Source organism: Taudactylus pleione, unplaced genomic scaffold (genome assembly GCF_031769625.1).
Source record: "Taudactylus pleione unplaced genomic scaffold, aTauple2 ptg000295l, whole genome shotgun sequence".
Lineage (NCBI taxonomy): Eukaryota > Metazoa > Chordata > Amphibia > Anura > Myobatrachidae > Taudactylus > Taudactylus pleione.
The window spans coordinates 130,155-149,154 of NW_028284697.1; the positions used below are offsets into that span (position 1 = coordinate 130,155).

General features: G+C 54.6%; 1 protein-coding gene across 2 annotated transcripts in view; it reads left to right on the forward strand.

Annotated features, from left to right (window-relative positions):
- DENND2B (DENN domain containing 2B) overlaps positions 1 to 19,000 on the forward strand; it is a 128,445-nt gene that overhangs the window by 94,274 nt on the left and 15,171 nt on the right. The gene's annotated exons all lie outside the window — the stretch shown is intronic.

Genomic DNA, 19,000 nt, shown 5'->3' on the forward strand with positions numbered 1-19,000 from the left:
CCCCTAACCCTGCACCCGCTCCCCGCACACACTACCTGCACTACACTTCCCCTAACCCTGCACCCGCTCCCCGCGCACACTACCTGCACTACACTTCCCCTAACCCTGCACCCGCTCCCCGCACACACTACCTGTACTACACTTCCCCTAACCCTGCACCTGCTCCCCGCACACACTACCTGCACTACACTTCCCCTATCCCTGCACCCGCTCCCCGCACACACTACCTGTACTACACTTCCCCCTAACCCTGCACCCGCTCCCCGCACACACTACCTGCACTACACTTCCCCTAACCCTGCACCCGCTCCCCGCACACACTACCTATACTACACTTCCCCTAACCCTGCACCCGCTCCCCGCACACACTACCTATACTACACTTCCCCTAACCCTGCACCTGCTCCCCGCACACACTACCTGCTCTACACTTCCCCTAACCCTGCACCTGCTCCACACACACACTACCTGCACTACACTTCCCCTAACCCTGCACCCGCTCCCCGCACACACTACCTATACTACACTTCCCCTAACCCTGCACCTGCTCCCCGCACACACTACCTGTACTACACTTCCCCTAACCCTGCACCTGCTCCCCGCACACACTACCTGTACTACACTTCCCCTAACCCTGCACCTGCTCCCCGCACACATTACCTGCACTACACTTCCCCTAACCCTGCACCCGCTCCCCGCACACACTACCTGCACTACACTTCCCCTAACCCTGCACCCGCTCCCCACACACACTACCTGTACTACACTTCCCCCTAGCCCTGCACCCGCTCCCCACACACACTACCTGCACTACACTTCCCCTAACCCTGCACCCGCTCCCCACACACACTACCTGCACTACACTTCCCCTAACCCTGCACCCGCTCCCCGCACACACTACCTATACTACACTTCCCCTAACCCTGCACCTGCTCCCCGCACACACTACCTGCTCTACACTTCCCCTAACCCTGCACCTGCTCCCCGCACACACTACCTGTACTACACTTCCCCTAACCCTGCACCTGCTCCCCGCACACACTACCTGCACTACACTTCCCCTAACCCTGCACCCGCTCCCCGCACACACTACCTACACTACACTTCCCCTAACCCTGCACCCGCTCCCCGCACACACTACCTGCACTACACTTCCCCTAACCCTGCACCCGCTCTCCGCACACACTACCTGCACTGCACTTCCCCTAACCCTGCACCCGCTCCCCGCACACTCTACCTGCACTACACTTCCTCTAACCCTGCACCTGCTCCCCGCACACACTGCCTGTACTACACTTCCCCTAACCCTGCACCCGCTCCCCGCACACACTACCTGCACTACACTTCCCCTAATCCTGCACCTGGTTCCCCGCACATACTACCTGTACTACACTTCCCCTAACCCTGCACCCGCTCCCCGCACACACTACCTGCTCTACACTTCCCCTAATCCTGCACCCGCTCCCCGCACACACTACCTGTACTACACTTCCCCTAGCCCTGCACCTGCTCCCCACACACACTACCTGCTCTACACTTCCCCTAACCCTGCACCTGCTCCCCGCACACACTACCTGTACTACACTTCCCCCTAACCCTGCACCTGCTCCCCACACACACTACCTGTACTACACTTCCCCTAACCCTGCACCTGCTCCCCGCACACACTACCTGTACTACACTTCCCCTAACCCTGCACCTGCTCCCCGCACACACTACCTGCACTTCACTTCCCCTAACCTTGCACCCGCTCCCCGCACACACTACCTGCACTACACTTCCCCCTAACCCTGCACCCGCTCCCCGCACACACTACCTGTACTACACTTCCCCTAACCCTGCACCTGCTCCCCGCACACACTACCTACACTACACTTCCCCTAACCCTGCACACACTACCTGCACTACACTACCTGCACTACACTTCCCCCTAACCCTGCACCTGCTCCCCGCACACACTACCTGTACTACACTTCCCCTAACCCTGCACCCGCTCCCTGCACACACTACCTGCTCTACACTTCCCCTAACCCTGCACCTGCTCCCCACACACTACCTGCACTACACTTCCCCTAACCCTGCACCCGCTCCCAGCACACACTACCTGTTCTACACTTCCCCTAACCCTGCACCTGCTCCCCGCACACACTACCTACACTACACTTCCCCTAACCCTGCACCTGCTCCCAGCACACACTACCTGCACTACACTTCCCCTAACCCTGCACCTGCTCCCCGCACACACTACCTGTACTACACTTCCTCTAACCCTGCACCCGCTCCCCGCACACACTACCTGCACTACACTTCCCCTAATCCTGCACCCGCTCCCCGCACACACTACCTGTACTACACTTCCCCTAGCCCTGCACCTGCTCCCCACTCACACTACCTGCTCTACACTTCCCCTAACCCTGCACCTGCTCCCCGCACACACTACCTGTACTACACTTCCCCCTAACCCTGCACCTGCTCCCCACACACACTACCTGTACTACACTTCCCCTAACCCTGCACCTGCTCCCCGCACACACTACCTGTACTACACTTCCCCTAACCCTGCACCTGCTCCCCGCACACACTACCTGCACTTCACTTCCCCTAACCCTGCACCCGCTCCCCGCACACACTACCTGCACTACACTTCCCCCTAACCCTGCACCCGCTCCCCGCACACACTACCTGTACTACACTTCCCCTAACCCTGCACCTGCTCCCCGCACACACTACCTACACTACACTTCCCCTAACCCTGCACACACTACCTGCACTACACTACCTGCACTACACTTCCCCCTAACCCTGCACCTGCTCCCCGCACACACTACCTACACTTCACTTCCCCTAACCCTGCACACACTACCTGCACTACACTACCTGCACTACACTTCCCCCTAACCCTGCACCTGCTCCCCGCACACACTACCTGTACTACACTTCCCCTAACCCTGCACCCGCTCCCCGCACACACTACCTGCACTACACTTCCCCTAACCCTGCACCCGCTCCCCGCACACACTACCTGCACTACACTTCCCCTAACCCTGCACCCGCTCTCCGCACACACTACCTGCACTACACTTCCCCTAACCCTGCACCTGCTCCCCGCTCACACTACCTGTACTACACTTCCCCCTAACCCTACACCCGTTCCCCGCACACACTACCTGTACTACACTTCCCCTAACCCTGCACCCGCTCCCCACACACACTACCTGTACTACACTTCCCCTAACCCTGCACCCGCTCCCCGCACACACTACCTGCACTACACTTCGCCTAACCCTGCACCCGCTCCCCGCACACACTACCTGCACTACACTCCCCCTAACTCTGCACCTGCTCCCCGCACACACTACCTGAACTACACTTCCCCTAACCCTGCACCCGCTCCCCGCACACACTACCTGTACTACACTTCCCCTAACCCTGCACCCGCTCCCCACACACTACCTGTACTACACTCCCCCTAACCCTGCACCCGCTCTCCGCACACACTACCTGCACTACACTTCCCCTAACCCTGCACCCGCTCCCCGCACACACGACCTGTACTACACTTCCCCTAACCCTGCACCCGCTCCCCACACACTACCTGTACTACACTCCCCCTAACCCTGCACCCGCTCTCCGCACACACTACCTGCACTACACTTCCCCTAACCCTGCACCCACTCCCCGCACACACTACCTACACTACACTTCCCTTAACCCTGCACCTGCTCCCCGCACACACTACCTGTACTATACTTCCCCTAAACCTGCACCCGCTCCCCGCACACACTACCTGCACTACACTTCCCCTAACCCTGCACCCGCTCCCCGCACACACTACCTGCACTACACTTCCCCTAACCCTGCACCCGCTCCCCGCACACACTACCTGCACTATACTTCCCCTAACCCTGCACCTGCTCCCCGCACACACTACCTGCACTACACTTCCCCTAACCCTGCACCCGCTCCCCGCACACACTACCTGCACTACACTTCCCCTAACCCTGCACCCGCTCCCCGCGCACACTACCTGCACTACACTTCCCCTAACCCTGCACCCGCTCCCCGCACACACTACCTGTACTACACTTCCCCTAACCCTGCACCTGCTCCCCGCACACACTACCTGCACTACACTTCCCCTATCCCTGCACCCGCTCCCCGCACACACTACCTGTACTACACTTCCCCCTAACCCTGCACCCGCTCCCCGCACACACTACCTGCACTACACTTCCCCTAACCCTGCACCCGCTCCCCGCACACACTACCTATACTACACTTCCCCTAACCCTGCACCCGCTCCCCGCACACACTACCTATACTACACTTCCCCTAACCCTGCACCTGCTCCCCGCACACACTACCTGCTCTACACTTCCCCTAACCCTGCACTTGCTCCACACACACACTACCTGCACTACACTTCCCCTAACCCTGCACCCGCTCCCCGCACACACTACCTATACTACACTTCCCCTAACCCTGCACCTGCTCCCCGCACACACTACCTGTACTACACTTCCCCTAACCCTGCACCTGCTCCCCGCACACACTACCTGTACTACACTTCCCCTAACCCTGCACCTGCTCCCCGCACACATTACCTGCACTACACTTCCCCTAACCCTGCACCCGCTCCCCGCACACACTACCTGCACTACACTTCCCCTAACCCTGCACCCGCTCCCCACACACACTACCTGTACTACACTTCCCCCTAGCCCTGCACCCGCTCCCCACACACACTACCTGCACTACACTTCCCCTAACCCTGCACCCGCTCCCCACACACACTACCTGCACTACACTTCCCCTAACCCTGCACCCGCTCCCCGCACACACTACCTATACTACACTTCCCCTAACCCTGCACCTGCTCCCCGCACACACTACCTGCTCTACACTTCCCCTAACCCTGCACCTGCTCCCCGCACACACTACCTGTACTACACTTCCCCTAACCCTGCACCTGCTCCCCGCACACACTACCTGCACTACACTTCCCCTAACCCTGCACCCGCTCCCCGCACACACTACCTACACTACACTTCCCCTAACCCTGCACCCGCTCCCCGCACACACTACCTGCACTACACTTCCCCTAACCCTGCACCCGCTCTCCGCACACACTACCTGCACTGCACTTCCCCTAACCCTGCACCCGCTCCCCGCACACTCTACCTGCACTACACTTCCTCTAACCCTGCACCTGCTCCCCGCACACACTGCCTGTACTACACTTCCCCTAACCCTGCACCCGCTCCCCGCACACACTACCTGCACTACACTTCCCCTAATCCTGCACCTGGTTCCCCGCACATACTACCTGTACTACACTTCCCCTAACCCTGCACCCGCTCCCCGCACACACTACCTGCTCTACACTTCCCCTAATCCTGCACCCGCTCCCCGCACACACTACCTGTACTACACTTCCCCTAGCCCTGCACCTGCTCCCCACACACACTACCTGCTCTACACTTCCCCTAACCCTGCACCTGCTCCCCGCACACACTACCTGTACTACACTTCCCCCTAACCCTGCACCTGCTCCCCACACACACTACCTGTACTACACTTCCCCTAACCCTGCACCTGCTCCCCGCACACACTACCTGTACTACACTTCCCCTAACCCTGCACCTGCTCCCCGCACACACTACCTGCACTTCACTTCCCCTAACCTTGCACCCGCTCCCCGCACACACTACCTGCACTACACTTCCCCCTAACCCTGCACCCGCTCCCCGCACACACTACCTGTACTACACTTCCCCTAACCCTGCACCTGCTCCCCGCACACACTACCTACACTACACTTCCCCTAACCCTGCACACACTACCTGCACTACACTACCTGCACTACACTTCCCCCTAACCCTGCACCTGCTCCCCGCACACACTACCTGTACTACACTTCCCCTAACCCTGCACCCGCTCCCTGCACACACTACCTGCTCTACACTTCCCCTAACCCTGCACCTGCTCCCCACACACTACCTGCACTACACTTCCCCTAACCCTGCACCCGCTCCCAGCACACACTACCTGTTCTACACTTCCCCTAACCCTGCACCTGCTCCCCGCACACACTACCTACACTACACTTCCCCTAACCCTGCACCTGCTCCCAGCACACACTACCTGCACTACACTTCCCCTAACCCTGCACCTGCTCCCCGCACACACTACCTGTACTACACTTCCTCTAACCCTGCACCCGCTCCCCGCACACACTACCTGCACTACACTTCCCCTAATCCTGCACCCGCTCCCCGCACACACTACCTGTACTACACTTCCCCTAGCCCTGCACCTGCTCCCCACTCACACTACCTGCTCTACACTTCCCCTAACCCTGCACCTGCTCCCCGCACACACTACCTGTACTACACTTCCCCCTAACCCTGCACCTGCTCCCCACACACACTACCTGTACTACACTTCCCCTAACCCTGCACCTGCTCCCCGCACACACTACCTGTACTACACTTCCCCTAACCCTGCACCTGCTCCCCGCACACACTACCTGCACTTCACTTCCCCTAACCCTGCACCCGCTCCCCGCACACACTACCTGCACTACACTTCCCCCTAACCCTGCACCCGCTCCCCGCACACACTACCTGTACTACACTTCCCCTAACCCTGCACCTGCTCCCCGCACACACTACCTACACTACACTTCCCCTAACCCTGCACACACTACCTGCACTACACTACCTGCACTACACTTCCCCCTAACCCTGCACCTGCTCCCCGCACACACTACCTACACTTCACTTCCCCTAACCCTGCACACACTACCTGCACTACACTACCTGCACTACACTTCCCCCTAACCCTGCACCTGCTCCCCGCACACACTACCTGTACTACACTTCCCCTAACCCTGCACCCGCTCCCCGCACACACTACCTGCACTACACTTCCCCTAACCCTGCACCCGCTCCCCGCACACACTACCTGTACTACACTTCCCCTAACCCTGCACCCGCTCCCCGCACACACTACCTGCACTACACTTCCCCTAACCCTGCACCCGCTCTCCGCACACACTACCTGCACTACACTTCCCCTAACCCTGCACCCGCTCCCCGCACACACTACCTGTACTACACTTACCCTAACCCTGCACCTGCTCCCCACACACTACCTGCACTACACTTCCCCTAACCCTGCACCCGCTCCCAGCACACACTACCTGTACTACACTTCCCCTAACCCTGCACCTGCTCCCCGCACACACTACCTACACTACACTTCCCCTAACCCTGCACCTGCTCCCAGCACACACTACCTGCACTACACTTCCCCTAACCCTGCACCTGCTCCCCGCACACACTACCTGTACTACACTTCCTCTAACCCTGCACCTGCTCCCCGCACACACTACCTGCACTACACTTCCCCTAACCCTGCACCCGCTCCCCGCACACACTACCTGTACTACACTTCCCCTAACCCTGCATCTGCTCCCCGGACACACTACCTGTACTACACTTCCCCTAACCCTGCACCTGCTCCCTGCACACATTACCTGCACTACACTTCCCCCTAACCCTGCACCCGCTCCCCACACACTACCTGTACTACTCTTCCCCTAACCCTGCACCCGCTCCCCGCACACACTACCTACACTACACTTCCCCTAACCCTGCACCTGCTCCCCGCACACACTACCTGTACTACACTTCCCCTAACCCTGCACCTGCTCCCCGCACACACTAGCTGTACTACACTTCCCCTAACCCTGCACCTGCTCCCCGCACACACTAACTGCACTACACTTCCCCCTAACCCTGCACCCGCTCCCCGCACACACTACCTGTACTACACTTCCCCTAACCCTGCACCTGCTCCCCGCACACACTACCTGCACTACACTTCCCCTAACCCTGCACCCGCTCCCCGCACACACTACCTGCACTACACTTCCCCTAACCCTGCACCCGCTCCCCGCACCAACTACCTGCACTACACTTCCCCTAACCCTGCACCCAGTCCCCGCACACACTACCTGTACTACACTTCCCCTAACCCTGCACCTGCTCCCCGCACACACTACCTGTACTACACTTCCCCTAACCCTGCACCCGCTCCCCGCACACACTACCTGTACTACACTTCCCCCTAACCCTGCACCCGCTCCCCACACACAATACCTGTACTACACTTCCCCTAACCCTGCACCCGCTCCCCGCACACAATACCTGTACTAGACTCCCCCCTAACCCTGCACCTGCTCCCCGCACACACTACCTACACTACACTTCCCCTAACCCTGCACCCGCTCCCCGCACACACTACCTATACTACACTTCCCCTAACCCTGCACCCGCTCCCCGCACACACTACCTGTACTACACTTCCCCTAACCCTGCACCCGCTCCCCGCACACACTACCTGTACTACACTTCCCCTAACCCTGCACCTGCTCCCCGCACACACTACCTGTACTACACTTCCCCTAACCCTGCACCCGCTACTCACACACTACCTGTACTACACTTCCCCCTAACCCTGCACCTGCTCCCCGCACACACTACCTGTACTACACTTCCCCTAACCCTGCACCCGCTCCCCGCACACACTACCTGTACTACACTTCCCCTAACCCTGCACCCGCTCCCCGCTCACACTACCTGTACTACACTTCCCCTAACCCTGCACCCGCTCCACGCACACACTACCTGTACTACACTTCCCCTAACCCTGCACCTGCTCCCCGCACACACTACCTCTACTACACTTCCCCTAACCATGCACCCGCTCCCCGCACACACTACCTGTACTACACTTCCCCTAACCCTGCACCTGCTCCCCGCACACACTACCTGTACTACACTTCCCCTAACCCTGCACCCGCTCCCCGCACACACTACCTGTACTACACTTCCCCTAACCCTGCACCTGCTCCCTGCACACACTACCTGTACTACACTTCCCCTAACCCTGCACCTGCTCCCCGCACACACTACCTGTACTACACTTCCCCTAACCCTGTACCCGCTCCCCGCACACACTACCTGTACTACACTTCCCCTAACCCTGCACCTGCTCCCCGCACACACTACCTGTACTACACTTCCCCTAACCCTGCACCCGCTCCCCGCACACACTACCTGTACTACACTTCCCCTAACCCTGCACCTGCTCCCCACACACACTACCTGCACTACACTTCCCCTAACCCTGCACCCGCTCCCCGCACACACTACCTGTACTACACTTCCCCTAACCCTGCACCCGCTCCCCGCACACACTACCTGTACTACACTTCCCCCTAACCCTACACCCGTTCCCCGCACACACTACCTGTACTACACTTCCCCTAACCCTGCACCTGCTCCCCGCACACACTACCTGTACTACACTTCCCCTAACCCTGCACCCGCTCCCCGCACACACTACCTGTACTACACTTCTCCTAACCCTGCACCTGCTCCCCGCACTCACTACCTGTACTACACTTCCCCTAACCCTGCACCCGGTCCCCGCACACACTCCCTGTACTACACTTCCCCTAACCCTGCACCTGCTCCACGCACACACTACCTGTACTACACTTCCCCTAACCCTGCACCTGCTCCCCGCACACACTACCTGTACTACACTTCCCCTAACCCTGTACCCGCTCCCCGCACACAATACCTGTACTACACTTCCCATAACCCTGCACCTGCTCCCCGCACACACTACCTGTACTACACTTCCCCTAACCCTACACCCGCTCCCCGCACACACTACCTGTACTACACTTCCCCTAACCCTGCTCCTGCTCCCCGCACACACTTCCTGTACTTCACTTCCCCTAACCCTGCACCCCCTCCCCGCACACACTACCTGTACTACACTTCCCCTAACCCTGCACCCGCTCCCTGCACACAATACCTGTACTACACTTCCCCTAACCCTGCACCCGCTCCCCGCACACAATACCTGTACTACACTTCCCCCTAACCCTGCACCCGCTCCCCGCACACACTACCTGTACTACACTTCCCCTAACCCTGCACCTGCTCCCCGCACACACTACCTGTACTACACTTCCCCTAACCCTGCACCCGCTCCCCGCACACACTACCTGTACTACACTTCCCCTAACCCTGCACCCGCTCCCCGCACACACTTCCTGTACTACACTTCCCCTAACCCTGCACCCGCTCCCCGCACACACTACCTGTACTACACTTCCCCTAACCCTGCACCCGCTCCCCGCACACACTACCTGCACTACACTTCCCCCTAACCCTGCACCCGCTCCCCGCACATACTACCTGTATTACACTTCCCCTAACTCTGCACCTGCTCCCCGCACACACTACCTGCACTACACTTCCCCTAACCCTGCACCTGCTCCCCGCACACTCTACCTGTACTACACTTCCGCTACCCCTGACCCGCTCCCCGCACACGCTACCTGTACTACACTTCCCCTAACCCTGCACCTGCTCCCCGCACACACTACCTGTACTACACTTCCCCTAACCCTGCAGCCGCTCCCCGCACACACTACCTGTACTACACTTCCCCTAACCCTGCACCTGCTCCCCACACACACTACCTGTACTACACTTCCCCTAACCCTGCACCCGCTCCCCGCACACACTACCTATACTACACTTCCCCTAACCCTGCACCTGCTCCCCGCACACACTACCTGCACTACACTTCCCCTAACCCTGCACCTGCTCCCCGCACACACTACCTGTACTACACTTCCCCTAACCCTGCACCCGCTCCCCGCACACACTACCTGTACTACACTTCCCCTAACCCTGCACCCGCTCCCCGCACACACTACCTGTACTACACTTCCCCTAACCCTGCACCCGCTCCCCGCACACACTACCTGTACTACACTTCCCCTAACCCTGCACCCGCTCCCAGCACACACTACCTGCACTACACTTCCCCTAACCCTGCACCCGCTCCCCGCACACAATACCTTTACTACACTTCCCCTAACCCTGCACCTGCTCCCCGCACACACTACCTGTACTACACTTCCCCTAACCCTGCACCTGCTCCCCGCACACACTACCTACACTACACTTCCCCTAACCCTGCACCCGCTCCCCGCACACACTAGCTGTACTACACTTCCCCTAACCCTGCATCCGCTCCCCGCACACACTACCTACACTACACTTCCCCTAACCCTGCACCCGCTCCCCGCACACACTACCTGTACTACACTTCCCCTAACCCTGCACCCGGTCCCCGCACACACTACCTGTACTACACTTCCCCTAACCCTGCACCTGCTCCACGCACACACTACCTGTACTACACTTCCCCTAACCCTGCACCTGCTCCCCGCACACACTACCTGTACTACACTTCCCCTAACCCTGTACCCGCTCCCCGCACACAATACCTGTACTACACTTCCCATAACCCTGCACCTGCTCCCCGCACACACTACCTGTACTACACTTTCCCTAACCCTACACCCGCTCCCCGCACACACTACCTGTACTACACTTCCCCTAACCCTGCACCTGCTCCCCGCACACACTTCCTGTACTTCACTTCCCCTAACCCTGCACCCGCTCCCCGCACACACTACCTGTACTACACTTCCCCTAACCCTGCACCCGCTCCCCGCACACAATACCTGTACTACACTTCCCCTAACCCTGCACCCGCTCCCCGCACACAATACCTGTACTACACTTCCCCCTAACCCTGCACCCGCTCCCCGCACACACTACCTGTACTACACTTCCCCTAACCCTGCACCTGCTCCCCGCACACACTACCTGTACTACACTTCCCCTAACCCTGCACCTGCTCCCCGCACACACTACCTGTACTACACTTCCCCTAACCCTGCACCCGCTCCCCGCACACACTACCTGTACTACACTTCCCCTAACCCTGCACCCGCTCCCCGCACACACTACCTGCACTACACTTCCCCCTAACCCTGCACCCGCTCCCCGCACACACTACCTGTACTACACTTCCCCTAACTCTGCACCTGCTCCCCGCACACACTACCTGTACTACACTTCCCCTAACCCTGCACCCGCTCCCCGCACACACTACCTGTACTACACTTCCCCTAACCCTGCACCCGCTCCCCGCACACACTACCTGTACTACACTTCCCCTAACCCTGCACCCGCTCCCCGCACACACTACCTGCACTACACTTCCCCTAACCCTGCACCCGCTCCCCGCACACAATACCTGCACTACACTTCCCCTAACCCTGCACCTGCTCCCCGCACACACTACCTGTACTACACTTCCCCTAACCCTGCACCTGCTCCCCGCACACACTACCTACACTACACTTCCCCTAACCCTGCACCCGCTCCCCGCACACACTAGCTGTACTACACTTCCCCTAACCCTGCACCCGCTCCCCGCACACACTACCTACACTACACTTCCCCTAACCCTGCACCCGCTCCCCGCACACACACTGCTGAGAAGTGTCAGGAACTTACGTTTTCACAGCCTAGATGAAGCATGTTGTGAGCAACATGATATGACTGTGTGTTACCAGCGCTGGTATATACATTATTACACAGGCTGATTACAAAGAAAAACAATATACCCTCTGGTACGATTTTGTCTGCAAAAAAAAACAACTGTGACCAATGTTTTTAAAAATTGGATACCTCGGGTAACGGGAGCACACACACCTGCGCGCTAATCCAAAATGTAATATGCCTCTGATGCTTTATCTAATGTGTTGTGTTCTGTCAGTATAAAGCAGGAGTTGGGGTGTATATTGGTACACACTCACATATTTGCCTATGCATTCATTTCCATTCAGTGCTCCCTTCCCAGCTTAGCAGTGCTCCGTGTATATCTGGATTTCTGCAGACATGGAAGCGTTGGAACTGCACGGCCAGAAACCAGTCTGACACTGATTAACGTCATCACCCAGTGTGCACAGAATAGACCACTTACCAGTCTGGCTGCAGTAATGGAAGCAGATTCCTTATACACTATATTGTTTGAGAATATAGGGGTCTATGTACTAAGCTTTTGATAGAGATAAAGTACCAAACAATCAGTTCCTAACTGTCACTTTACAGGCTGGGTTTGAAAAATGACAGGACCTGATCGGTTGGTACTTTGGGCCTGATTCAGACTTGGGAATAGAGGGCCTGATTCAGAGCCGGACACTATTTGCGGACGATCGTTCCAAAAAAGGGGCCGGCTATTTAAATTGAGCGCTCGCTCTTTGCAGTTTGTTGACGCCTCTATGTCTGAGCGAGCGAGCGAACGAAAAATGCGCTCGCTATTTTGTAAATTGCTATTTTGTAAATTTTGTAAACACCCCTTTGCCGTTCGCAACACACGTCATCTCCGGTATTTATTAGATTAATCGGGTACATCGAAAGGCATCTGAACTGCCCGCTATCACTGCGAGCAGTTTAGGCTAAAAGACATCCAAGTGACGTGGTCGATGACGCTCCTTTACTAATTATGCACTCCCATTAAACGCCCGTTTTGACCGTTAGGCACGCCTGCGTTCGGATCTCGACTCCCCGTTTTCAAGCACCTTCCCCTGTTACCATCCACAAACGGTATATTCTGTCAATCAAATTAGCAGCCCCTCGCTGTTTTGCGAGCGCACGATCTCCGACCGCAATGACTGGTTTGCGCATGCGCATTACGACCCATACGCATGCGCAGTTGGGCGAACATCGCTCAGAGCGAACGAGCGGCCGCTTACGAGCGGCTCTGAATCAGGCCCAGAGTGAGATATCTCTCTCAACTGTGAACCTGAACAAACCATATTGCAATGCAAGGGGTGTAAATACATACATTTTTACATGTGGGGTAAATACTGGCTGCTTTTGCATGTAGCCCACAAATACTGCACAGCTTTATTATTACTCTACAATTTAGATGTCAGTTTGGAAACACTCCTCCCAAATCCAAATCTCTCTGCACATTATAAATCTGCCCCCCATGCAGTGCAGCATGGTGTCACCTAGATGATCAGTTGAGAGAGATCTCTCTCTATTCCCAGCTCTGATACAGGCCCTGTATCTCCAGCCATTTTATCTCTCTCCAAGGCTTAGAGCCTGATTCAGACCCGCTCTCAAGCGCATAGCACTCGCTAGCGGGTCGATGTTTGGCCGCATCCGGCGTGCGCATGCGCGAGCCCCAGCGAGCGACTGAAGTTCAGTCGCTCCGGGGCTTGCTACAAGACGGGGCAGCTGTCGATGTTGAGTGACAGCTTGCCCCTTTTTGTAGGCGTGGAGGGGGGGTGGCTGCACAAATGCAATGGAGCTGGCGGCCGACACAAACATATCTGTTACCTGGTAACACAAAGGTTAAAGTTCATCTTCAGAGTTCTTTATGACAGGAGTCTTTGAGGCTTAGCAGATGGCTGCTCTGTAGCCCGCTTTCTGTCTGTGGGGCCTGATTCAGCGATGTTTACGCAGTTGAGCGATTATCGGTGTTCTGCGCATGCGTCTAGTTCCATTACCGTCGTTGCTTGCAGTAAAGATTTATTCGCAAAATGATTGAAAAGCGGGGACAGTTTGTGGGCAGCGACGGGGGAGTGGCGACTCCCCCGCAGGTGTGTAGAAGTCTTTTCCAGGGCGTGTCTCAACCTGCGACTGCAGGAAAAAATTGCTCTGGCACCCCAGTTACGGCTGCAATTCTGCGCAACCATAGGGTTCCCTCAGAAGTCCGATATTCTACGCCGTTGTGCGTCTCAGTGCAAACCCCGGCGGCTGAGATATTTGCTTATTTTAGCACATCTTCTGCTTACAAAGTCACAGCAACAGCAGCGGCATTAGCGCCCATCTCTGAATTAGCGCTATAGATCGCAGTGCATTACACAATTGGTAGTATGTCCTGCATCTCCACAACTCAATGCACAGATCCCAATTATTTATGTTAACATTGAGGATTTCTTACCGGACAGAAAAAGTTTAAAGTTCTTTTTGTGACAACACAGGACCGGTTGATAGATTTGTACGCCAAGATGGCGGCATCTACACGGTCCAATATAGACATTTTAAATGTTTAGGGGGGGGGATCTGCAATGCAGGCTCCTCTGCTCCTGTGGCCCCTGGCCTGCTCTTCTGAACATACGCAGGGGCCAGCATACATGCAGGAATGTCCCGTTTAGCCTTCCAGTTCTGGATCCGGGTCCCAGAGCCACAGCACCCCTGCACCAGTGTTAGTCCCAACTCCCTCACCCTGTTTCTCACAGTATTGCCAGAGAGGTTGAGTATCGCTCAGTTGCCCCGGTGATGTGTTTCTGTTACACTGCAGAGATAATGGGTAATGTGAAAATTGGTCCAGTCTCATGTTCCGAAACACATCTGGTCCTGTAGGGGTTAATGTTGTATTTCAGGAAACATTAGTTGAATACAGGGTTCTGACCAGAGCTTTGCTGCCATCTACAGGTCTCTAAGGCTACAGCACATTGAGGTCTACATTGAACTCAAATTTGATTTACACCCCACCACCTCACTTCTCAATGTCTTGGGTGTCAGAATAAACATTATGGGGCTCATACTCAGTTTGATGGAATTTGCATCTAAATCATAAGCGCATAAGGCGTTCTGGAAAAAGGCGCAGATGCAGATGACCATTCTGGGGACGGGCTCTCTGTGTCATTAGGCCCCATGAATCATGTCATATTAGTCCCACCCCCTCTAAAGGGCCCCCCTACACCTGGTATTATCTCCCCATCCTGTCCATTTCACTAGGAGGTATCTGGGAGATTAGGTAAGTACACACAGGCGCGCCAATAGCCACGCCGGGCCCAGGTAAAGGGTGGTCTAATTGCAGGAGGTGTGGCCACGTGCCCTTAGGAGGGAAATAAAAATTTGCAGTGCTGGGGAGGGGGGTGCTGTGAGCCCCTCAGCCCGACACATAGCCAGTGGGGGTGCGATCGCTCCCTCCACAGGCGTAGGAGACTGATCACAGCTGCTGTTTAGCAGCTGTGATCAGTCTCCCAGTGCAGCCATGTGCTGAGCTGCTGTGGTGTAAGAGAGGGGGGGTTCCGGGCCCCTGCCAGGCGCCTCCAGTAAGCCCAGGCCCGGGTAATTAGTACCCGCTCCCCCTCTTGGCATCCCTGAGTACGCACTTATAGTCATACTTGCCTACCCTCCCGAAATGGATGGAAGGCTTCCTAATGTCAGAGTCTCCTGAGTTTAAGGACACCTGGCCGCAGCCACCCACTTTGCTGGTGAAGTGGGCAGCACAGGCCGGCCAATGGCACAATTTGCGTTGAATCGCATCATCTTCGCTCCGCTCCATGCTCAACAATGGCGGTAATCTCAGCATTGCATAGCTGGGGGGCAGGGATACGATGATTCAATCGAGTCGTCATGCCCCCAGACCCAGCCACAGCAACCAAGACCCTCCCCCAGACCTTCTCACCTGTGCCTCCCCATAGTGCCGGAGGAGGCAGTCAAAAGACATTGGAACCAACGGTCGCATATGAAACCTCTGAGAACGCATATACTGTATACCTCATATAGTATGCACCTATACCTCGTATAGTATGCACCTATACCTCATATAGTATGCACCTATACCTCATAGTATGCACCTATACCTCATATAGTATGCACCTATACCTCGTATAGTATGCACCTATACCCCATATAGTATGCACCTATACCTCGTATAGTATGCACCTATACCTCGTATAGTATGCACCTATACCCCATATAGTATACACCTATACCTCATATAGTATGCACCTATACCTCATATAGTATACACCTATACCTCATATAGTATGCACCTATACCCCATATAGTATGCACCTATGCCCCATATAGTATGCACCTATACCCCATATATAATACACCTATACCTCATATAGTATGCACCTATACCTCATATAGTATGCACCTATACCTCATATAGTATGCACCTATACCTCATATAGTATGCACCTATACCTCATATAGTATGCACCTATACCTCATATAGTATGCACCTATACCTCATATAGTATGCACCTATACCTCATATATAATACACCTATACCTAATATAGTATACACCTATAGCTCATATAGTATGCACCTATACCTCATATAGTATGCACCTATACCTCATATAGTATGCACCTATACCTCATATAGTATGCACCTATACCTCATATATAATACACCTATACCTAATATAGTATACACCTATAGCTCATATAGTATACACCTATAGCTCATATAGTATGCACCTATACCTCATATAGTATGCACCTATACCTCGTATAGTATGCACCTATACCTCGTATAGTATGCACCTATACCTCGTATAGTATGCACCTATACCTCGTATAGTATGCGCCTATACCTCTTATAGTATGCACCTATACCTCATATAATATGCATCTATGCCTCATATAGTATGCACCTATACCTCTTATAGTATGCACCTATACCTCATATAATATGCATCTATGCCTCATATAGTATGCACCTATACCTCATATAGTATGCATCTATGCCTCGTATAGTATGCGCCTATACCTCGTATACCTCATATAGTATGTGCCTATACCTCGTATACACCGTATAGAATGCACCCATACCCCGTATAGTATGCACCTATACCTCGTATACCTCATATAGTATGGATCTGAGAGAGCTTCATAGTGGAGGCAATAAATGCTAAAATGACAGCACACAACCGCGCACACTATAGTACATATCCGTACAATGTTATTAATAACTAACAGTCAAAGTAATTTACAATGTAAAAGAAAATTAAAACAAGACACAAAGACAAAATGAAGGCACCGATTTTGTTCAACTCCGTACACACGGGATAGGTACCTTATGGCGGCGCCCAGGATCCTGGCGGTCAAAATCCTGACACCGGCATCTCGAAAGGGTTAGGATGCCGACACTTGTCAGTCAGTATCTTAATCGCCCCCCTCTCCCTACCCGTAACCCTCCCTTCCCGGTACCTAAACCTAACCTCCCCCCCACCCTGTACCCTAAACCTAACCTCCCCCCCCTGTACCCTAAACCTAACCCTCCCCTTGTTAATTATTAGTGTCGCAATAGCAAAAAAAGTAATTTTGTGTAATTGGACGATTTCCACTCAGTAAAGTCCTTGTTACATAAGGCAAGTTATTATGACAGACAAGCCCTGTTTCCAGCATTGGAAGCCGGAGTAACCTCTTTTTATAAGAAATGGGGTCCTTATATCTAATCACTCGATTCCTCCACGCAAACTACTACATTGAAGGTATTTGAAACCACCTCCTGGTCTCTATATCGCATTTTGTCTTAGTTAGATGTATTATTGTTTGACTACTGCTCAACATATAACACTATAGTTGTATACGGGTCCATCTGTTTCCGCTTGAAATTCTTTTGTCAGTGATCTCTAGTATCACCCAGTTCTCTCTTCCCCCTTGTTCACCCTTTCCCTTCCCCTCGTCTTTTTTCTCTTTTATTTATTTTATATTTCTTTTTTTGTTATGCTTTTTCCTTGATGTTGATATTTTTATTTTAATTGATATTGTATATAATATATTTTGATATATTTTATATGGAAATGCATAGTTTTGAGATTTATTTTGTTGCTTCAATGTAAGACGCTTTGATGTTGTTGTATTTTGTATTGTTTTATTTTTTTTAAAATAATAAACAGATTTTTGAAATAAAAAAAAAAAAAAAACAACTAACCCTCCCCCTAAGGCCCAAAAATATGCGAATGACTCATCCTCCGCATTGTGCACAAAGTTGCCTGCCTCCTGCGTCTTACATCTGAAGACACTGGAAATATCGGTCACACATGAAACCTCTGAGCACGCCTATGCTGTCTCAGAATGAGCGTCGGGGGCCTCTCCAGCTGCGTGTAAGTTCGCAGAAGCTCACTAGCGCACGGCCAGAAAGTGGCCCCGACACGCCTGCGTTTTCTCACCACTCCCCGTAACAATACTGACCACTTGTCACTCCCTTTGCAAATAAATACTCTTTGAACGCCGACGCTAACCAATGGCTGCGCGTGTGCCGTGCGTCTTTGGCCCATGCTCA